Source organism: Glycine max, chromosome 12 (genome assembly GCF_000004515.6).
Source record: "Glycine max cultivar Williams 82 chromosome 12, Glycine_max_v4.0, whole genome shotgun sequence".
NCBI lineage: Eukaryota > Viridiplantae > Streptophyta > Magnoliopsida > Fabales > Fabaceae > Glycine > Glycine max.
Genome location: NC_038248.2, coordinates 19930166 through 19938157, shown reverse-complemented (window position 1 = coordinate 19938157; position 7992 = coordinate 19930166). Strand labels below are relative to the sequence as shown.

The following is a 7992-nucleotide window of genomic DNA, read 5'->3' as shown; positions in this document are numbered from 1 at the left end:
CCACGAATTGATTGCCTAGCGCTGTTCGCCTATCCTCCACACTCAAATCTTATCCGGACACCCATGGATTGATTGCCTAGCGCTGTTCATGTGTCCTCCACCATCGAGTCTGGAGCCCTGCGAATTGATTGCCTAGCGCTGTTCGCCTATCCTCCACCATCAAATCTTATTCGGAGACCCATGAATTGATTGCCTAGCGTTGTTCATGTGTCCTCCACCATCCAGTCTGGAGCCCCGCGAATTGATTGCTTAGCGTTGTTCGCCTATCCTCCACCCTCAAATATTATCCGGAGACCCATGAATTGATTGCCTAGCGTTGTTCATGTGTCCTCCACCATCGAGTCTGGAGCCCCGCGAATTGATTGCCTAGCGCTATTTGCCTATCCTCCACTCTCAAATCTTATTCGGAGACCCATGAATTGATTGCCTAGCGCTGTTCATGTGTCCTCCACCATAGAATCGGGAGCCTCGCGAATTGATTGCCTAGCGTTGTTCGCCTATTCTCCACCCTAAAATCTTGTTCGGAGGCCCATGAATTGATTGCCTAGCGCTGTTCATGTGTCCTCCACCATCGAGTCAAGAGCCCCGCGAATTGATTGCCTAGCGCTGTTCGCCCTTCCTCCACCCTCAAATCTTGTCCGGAGACCCATGAATTGATTGCCTAGCGTTGTTCATCTGTCCTCCACCATCAAGTCTGGAGCCCCGCGAATTGATTGCCTAGCGCTATTTGCCTATCCTCCACTCTCAAATCTTATTCGGAGACCCATGAATTGATTGCCTAGCGTTGTTCGCATATCCTCCACACTCAAATCTTGTTCGGAGGCCTATGAATTGATTGTCTAGCGCTGTTCATGTGTCATCCACCATCGAGTCAGGAGCCCCACGAATTGATTGCCTAGCGCTGTTCGCCTGTCCTCCACCCTCAAATCTTGTCCGGAGACCCATGAATTGATTGCCCAGCGCGGTTCATGTTTCCTCCACCATCGAGTCTGGAGCCCCGCGAATTGATTGCCTAGCGCTGTTCGCCTATCCTCCACTCTCAAATCTTATTCGGAGACCTATGAATTGATTGCCTAGCGTTATTCATGTGTCCTCCACCATCGAGTCTGGAGCCTTGCGAATTGATTGCCTAGCATTGTTCACCTATCCTCCACCCTCAAATCTTGTTCGGAGGCCCATGAATTGATTGCCTAGCACTGTTCATGTGTCCTCCACCATCGAGTCTGGAGCCCCGCGAATTGATTGCCTAGCGTTGTTCGCCTGTCCTCCACCCTCAAATCTTGTTTCAGAGACCCGTGAATTGATTGCCTAGCGCTGTTCATGCGTCCTCCACCATCAAGCGCGGAGCCTCCGGTGACTGGGAAATGTGGTTTTTGTTATTTTCTCGATCGGTTCCTTCGCCAAACATATGTATATATGTATATTATGTTATTGGTGTTTTTGTTGTTTGTGTTTGTTTTGTGTTGTGCAGAGAAAGAAGAAGGAGAGATGGGAGTCGTCATAGACTAATCACGGAAAGGGCGAAGACGGACGAAATCAGTGTTTTATCTTTTCTTTCCTCTTATCTCCGATAAAAGGTAAGTAAAGAGGGGCAACTGTCATACCCTAATTTCGTCCGGGGACTATTGTTTGATGGCATGCAACCTTTGATAGACCGCTTTGAGGTACTTGGCACCCTTTGTTGCACAATATGTGAAGTTCCGAGACGTGCCGGAAATCAAAAGGAAGCATTGTTACGCAATCCATGAAATTCCGTAACGTGCCGGAAATCAAAAGGAAGTATTGTTACGCAATCCGTGAGTTTCCGTAACTTTTCGAAAGCTAAAAAATGAGTAATTACAGGATCCGTAAGGTTCTGTAACCTTACGGAAAGAAAACAAGTATCGTTACAAAATTCGTAAAGTTTCGTAACGTTACGGAAAAAGAATCACCAAAAAAAGCAATAGAGAGTGTATTTAGTAAAAAAAAGGGTGCAAATAGCAACCAGACCCACTTGGGCCTTCTAGATTCTTCCTCCAAAAGGCGGTTGCTTCTGGAGGAAACAACCTGGCTCGCCTGGGCGAGCTGGGTGGCAAGCTCCTCCCCTATTTTGCTATAAATAGAGGGAGGAGTGAAGAAGGAAGGGGTGCCAAGCCGAGGCGCTTCCATAATGTTTCCGTGGGTGATTTCGCGAAGATTTTCAACCGTTCTTCGTCATTCATCGTTCGTTCTTCATTGTTCTTCGGTCTTCAACCGGTAAGTACCTGAAATCAAATTTTTCAATTCATTCTATGTACCTGTGGTGGTCCCCATTTGTTTCGTGTACTTTTATTCTTGTTTCGTTTACTTTCCGTACCCCCTTTTGACGTGCTTCAGTCATTTACTTAAGTCATTTTCTCGCCTAATCAAAAAATAAAATAAATTTCCACTGATCATTTGATTTGTAATATCCGTTAATTTCTATTAAAATGAAATCCGATCGTTCAGTCATGTCGTAACCACGTTGGAAACCAAAAAGAGGTAAAATAATAATATAATAATCAAAAAATATCTTTTAGTAAAATAAAGCAAATAAAATCAAATGGACGTTTCTCTTTGGGATTTCTCTTTCTTAATTGAATTGACTAAATAACTAAAGTGAAACTAAGGCTAAAATCAACTCGCAAAGTCAAGCTCATCCACAAAAATCACTAAAAAAGGATTTTAAGATTCAACACCCCAATTTTTCTTACCAAGTAAAAAGGATCATTTTTAAGGTCCAACGCCTTAAAATGGCCACCTTCCAAGTAAAAAGAATCGCTTGATTCACCCTTAAAAAAGAACTACGTAGGTCTGATTTCCTCTTCGATGGAGGGTACATAGAAGTAAGAGCCCCGCTTTTGTCGACCTCAAAAATAAAAAAGGAAATAAAAGTTAGGGTAACACAATTTCACACAATTCTAAAAATAAGGCTATTGTCCGTTGAGACAAACGTAAGAGGTGCTAATACCTTCCTCAAACGTAAATACAACTCCCGAACTTGGAATATTCTTTATGACCAGTTTCCTTTGGTTTTTCCGACGTTTTCCACAAATAAACGTTGGTGGCGACTCCGCGCATTTTCCTCCTTTGGAAGACGCACCCGCGAGCCTCGCCTCGCTCACCCGCAAAAGGGTAGATTGCAACACATATACAGTGAAATCATCCATAAACACCTCTATGAAATTTTCTACAAAATCACTGAAAATACTAATCATGCACCGCTTGAAGGTACCAGGGGCATTGCACAGGCCGAAAGGCATCCTTCTATAGGCAAAAGTTCCGAAGGGGCTGGTGAATGTGGTGTTTTCCTGATCCTCAGGAGTAATAGTGATTTGCATATAACCAGAAAAACCATCAAGGAAACAGTAGTGAGATTTACCTGCCAGGCATTCAAGCATCTGGTCAATGAATGGCAGGGGAAAATGGTCCTTTTTGGTGACCTGGTTCAACCTCCTATAGTCAATGCAGACTCTCTAACTGTTCTGCACCCGAATAGGAATCAGCTCCTCCTTCTCATTTTTTATCATGATGAGGCCGGTTTTCTTCGGGACTACCTGGACGGGACTCACCCATTGGCTGTCGGATATAGGATAAATGATTCAAGCTTGCAAAAGCTTGGTTACCTCCTTCTTCACTACATCAAGAATCACCAGGTTGAGTCTTCTATGTGGCTGTCTTACTGGTTTAGCCCCATCTTCTAAATTTATTCGATGCATACATGTGGATGGGCTAATACCAAGAATGTCCACCAGGGTCCAGCCTATAGCCTTCTTATGCTTCTTGAGAATAGATAACAGCTTCTCCTCTTGCTCATCAGCAAGGAAGGCAAATATAATTACTGGAAAAGTTTTGCTATCATCCAAGTAAGCATATTTTAAATTTGATGGCAGAGGCTTCAATTCTGGTGTGGGTGGCTAGGTAGTGGTAGAAAGAGATGGTTTCTCAGCCTGTACCTCATAAAGAAAGTCAGAGGTATGTGTACTTCCTGAAACATGGTTAGTTCTATCTGACTCTATAAAATCAATCTCAAGAGATAAAACATCACCAGACAGGTAATTAATATCAAATTCAGATTCACTCTCAGCATCAAATTCAGACATATGATCAAGTACAAATTCAGATTCAATGCATGAAGAGTGACAGGCATGCAGATTAGAATGAAAATCAATCATGTATTCATCAACAATATGGTCAATTATTTCAACACGAAATACAGAAAGATCTTCAGATGGGTGTTTCATAGCATCAAGAATATTAAAATGAACAGTTATATCACCAAACTCCATAGATAGTGCGCTTGCATAAACATCTATCTTAGTTCTATCATTTTTCATAAAAGGTCTGCCTAGAATGATGGGAACTGATCCTTTAGAAAATCCCTCCTCTATATTCAAAATATAAAAATCAACAGGGAAAATCAGTTCACCAACTCTAACTAAGACATCCTCTATGAAACCAGTAGGATAGGCAACACTTCTATTAGCTAAATGAATTACCACATCAGTTGACTGCAAAGGACAAAGAGATAGAGAATTAAAAATAGACAGAGGCATAACACTAACAAAAGCTCCTAAATCTAGCATGGCATTGTCAAATTTATTGTTCCCCATAATACAAGGTATGCAAAATGTACCTGGATCTTTACATTTTTCAGGGATTTGGGGAACAGATTTACCAATCAATGCGGAGACATTTCAGCCAATACTAATTCTTTCACTTCCTTTAAGCTTCCGCTTATTAGTGCACAACTCCTTCAAGAATTTAGCATATCTTGGAATTTGCTTTATTGCATCCAGCAGAGGTATGTTTACCACTACTTTTCTAAATGTTTCAAATATCTTCTTCTCTGCCTCTTCCATTTTTTTGTTGGAAATTGCTCTTGGAGGGAATGGAAGAGGGATATGCTGCTTCTGTAAATTTGAATTACTAGTGGAAGATTCACCTGCATAGAAATTGTTAGGTAACTTACTCTTTAAATTTTTGTCATCATCTTTTTCTGGAGTAGAGTAAGGCTGGGCAGGTTCATTTGGGGATGAGGAAGATGTTGCTGGTTGAGGTTCTTGACACTACTTTCCCGACCTCAATGCAATGGCACTCACATTTTTGGGATTCTGGACAAATTGAGAAGGTAATCTGTCAGAATTTTGCGACTGTTGTTGATTTAACTGTGTAGCCAATAGTCCCATCTGATTAGTTAAGCTCTGAATAGAGGCTCTGGTCTCTTGTTGAAACTGCATGTTTTGCCTAGTCATTTGCCTCACAAGTTCTTCAAGGGAAGGTTGCAGAGGAGCCTCAACTGTCTGCTATTTTTGGGGCTGTTGTTGTTGTTGTTGTTGCTAGATTGGTGGAGGAACGTATGGTCTGCTTGGGCCAGCAGCATTCTGAAAATAAGGTTATTGTTGTTGTTGCTGTTGTTGTGAAGGATTCAACCATCTAAGGTTGGGATGATTCCTCCACCCGGGATTGTACCTGTTGCTGGAGAGGTCATAATTGTTCTGTTGTGGCTGATTTTGATGTTGAGGTTGAGGAGGTCTATTGTAGATGTTTGCAGCATAAGCTTCAAGATATTCAATTGCTTCAGATTGTAGCACAGAAGGGCAAAGGTTTGTGTGGTGGTCGGCAGAGGAGCATAAACCACAGAGTCTGGCGACAGGTGCAGATTTTTTATTCACGGCCAGTTGGGTTACCAGGTTAACCTAGACATCTGGTTTACCTTCAAGCTTCTTAGTCTCAGCTGATGAAGATGAATTCATGGCTACTTTATGCACTCCTCTAATGACAATAGCATCACTTCTTGCACTAAATTACTGGGAGTTTGAAGCCATCTTTTCAATTAAATTTCTGGCTTCAGCAGGGGTCATGTCTCCAAGGGCTCCACCACTGGCTGCATCTATCATACTTCTCTCCATGTTACTGAGTCCTTCATAAAAATATTGGAGAAGAAGCTGCTCAGAAATCTGATGGTGAGGGAAACTGGCACATAGTTTCTTGAATCTCTCCCAGTATTCATATAAGCTCTCTCCACTGAGTTGCCTAATTCCTGAAATATCTTTTGTGATGGCCGTGGTCCTGCAAGCATGGAAAATGTTTTTTAAGAATACTCTTTTGAGGTCATCCCAGCTCGTGATGGACCATGGAGCAAGGTAATAAAGCCAGTCCTTTGCCACTCCCTTTAAAGAATGAGGAAAGGCCTTCAGAAATATGTGATCCTCCTGGACATCTGGGGGTTTCATGGTGGAGCAGACAATATGGAATTCTTTTAGATGTTTGTGTGGGTCTTCACCTGCAAGGCCATGAAACTTTGGAAGCAAATGGATTAGTCCAGTTTTAAGAACATATGGGACATCCTCATCAAGGTATTGGATGCACAAGCTTTCGTAGGTGAAATCAGGTGCAGCCATTTCCCTTAGAGTCCTCTCATGGGGTGGAGGTTGTGCCATGTTCTCAGAATGTTCAAAATTATAATGCTCTAAATCAGGATGCTCAAAATCACCAATAACAGAATGCTCAGGATGCTCAAAAGGTACAAGATGATGCCTAACAAAAGACCTCAGCCGGCCTTTGGCCGGCTGCCACAGTATGGGAAATTTTTTTCTACCCCAAATACATATATAATATTAGTCATTCTGATACCTGGAGCAAAAGTTATTGCCATTTGAAGTTTTGACAAAAATCAAATTCACTACTTTTTTGGAACTTTCAAATCTGACCAAACTAAGGGCTCTAGCTATTTTTCCCACAAAATATGGATCAAAAGAACCTACCACACCAAAATTCAGCCAAAAATAACAACCCTAACTATCAAAACAAAAATCGCCAATTAAATTGTCAGCAGCAGTCACTAATTCAGTCGCTAAGGGATTTGCACTACTACTCTGTTTTCTAGATCAGCAAAAGTGGTCATTAAATCTGTCGCAAAGCACTATTCACAACAAAACACAAAAACTGAAATAGGGGAAGTGCTGAACAGAAAAACTAAAGCAAAACACCACACTAAACAAAATAACAAGACACTAAATGACACTAAACAACACTAACACAAAACGAAAACTTAAAACTACTAAACATAAAACACGAATCACTAGCTATTATGAACCTTTGGACACTGCTCCCTGACAACGGCGCCAAATTTGATCGAGGCCGTACCCGAATCAAATAAACATTAAAAATGCAGTATCTAGGAAGTGATCCTAGGTCGTCTCCCAACGAGCAATGGTCAACCAAACGTTCATAACAGATAGTAGGAAAATAGTAACGAATAGGGGGGGTTGTTCTCTTTTGTAAATTAAACAGTGAATAGATGTGAATTCAAAAATAGCAGAATTAAAACACATTGCTTCCCCTTGATTCACAAGCAAGTCTCTTATCCTAGGTTACGGGAGTTTATCCTTTATCAGTTCAACCACTTAATTCAACCCTAAATTAAATTAAAACACGTTGTTTCCCCTTGCTAATCATACAACTATCATCAATAATCTTTTAGGTCACCTACCTTACGCAAGAACACTCACTCTTGAATCCTTCTATGCTTTACTAACTACCTTACTCTTTTCTTAAGGTTTCACATTAAACCTCTTAACTATTCTTCACAACTTTTCCAACTACTCTATATTCTTAAACAACTCTTTACCAGTCATATCTTAGGAACTAGGATTACAATTTTCTATGGGTACCACACTCCTAAGATTCTCAATTTCACACTTAGGTGGTAACTAAGCATATCCTCAAGGAGCACAAGTACTTGACTTATTAAGTTTACTTTCATCTGTAAGTACAAGGATCATGCCTACTCAAGGATTTCCTCTCGAACGCCTTAATATGATTAACAAGAGTGGAGTCTTTCTCTATTCATAACAAAAATAACAACATCACAATATATCAAGCAGTTTAACAAGACATGATTGGAAGATGAGCAACCAATAATAAGATGAACACTCGATTGATTAGGAGACAATAATTTGGAAATAAAAAAAATGATCACTTATTCAGAAT

The 7992-nt window shown here is 41.0% G+C and overlaps 1 non-coding gene across 1 annotated transcript; it reads left to right on the top strand.

Annotated features, from left to right (window-relative positions):
* Window positions 1–5955: 5955 nt before the first annotated feature.
* On the top strand, window positions 5956–6062 carry LOC112998666 (small nucleolar RNA R71). Its single transcript, XR_003263760.1, has one exon. It is a non-coding gene; the product is annotated as a small nucleolar RNA R71 (small nucleolar RNA).
* The last annotated feature ends 1930 nt before the right edge of the window (window positions 6063–7992 follow it).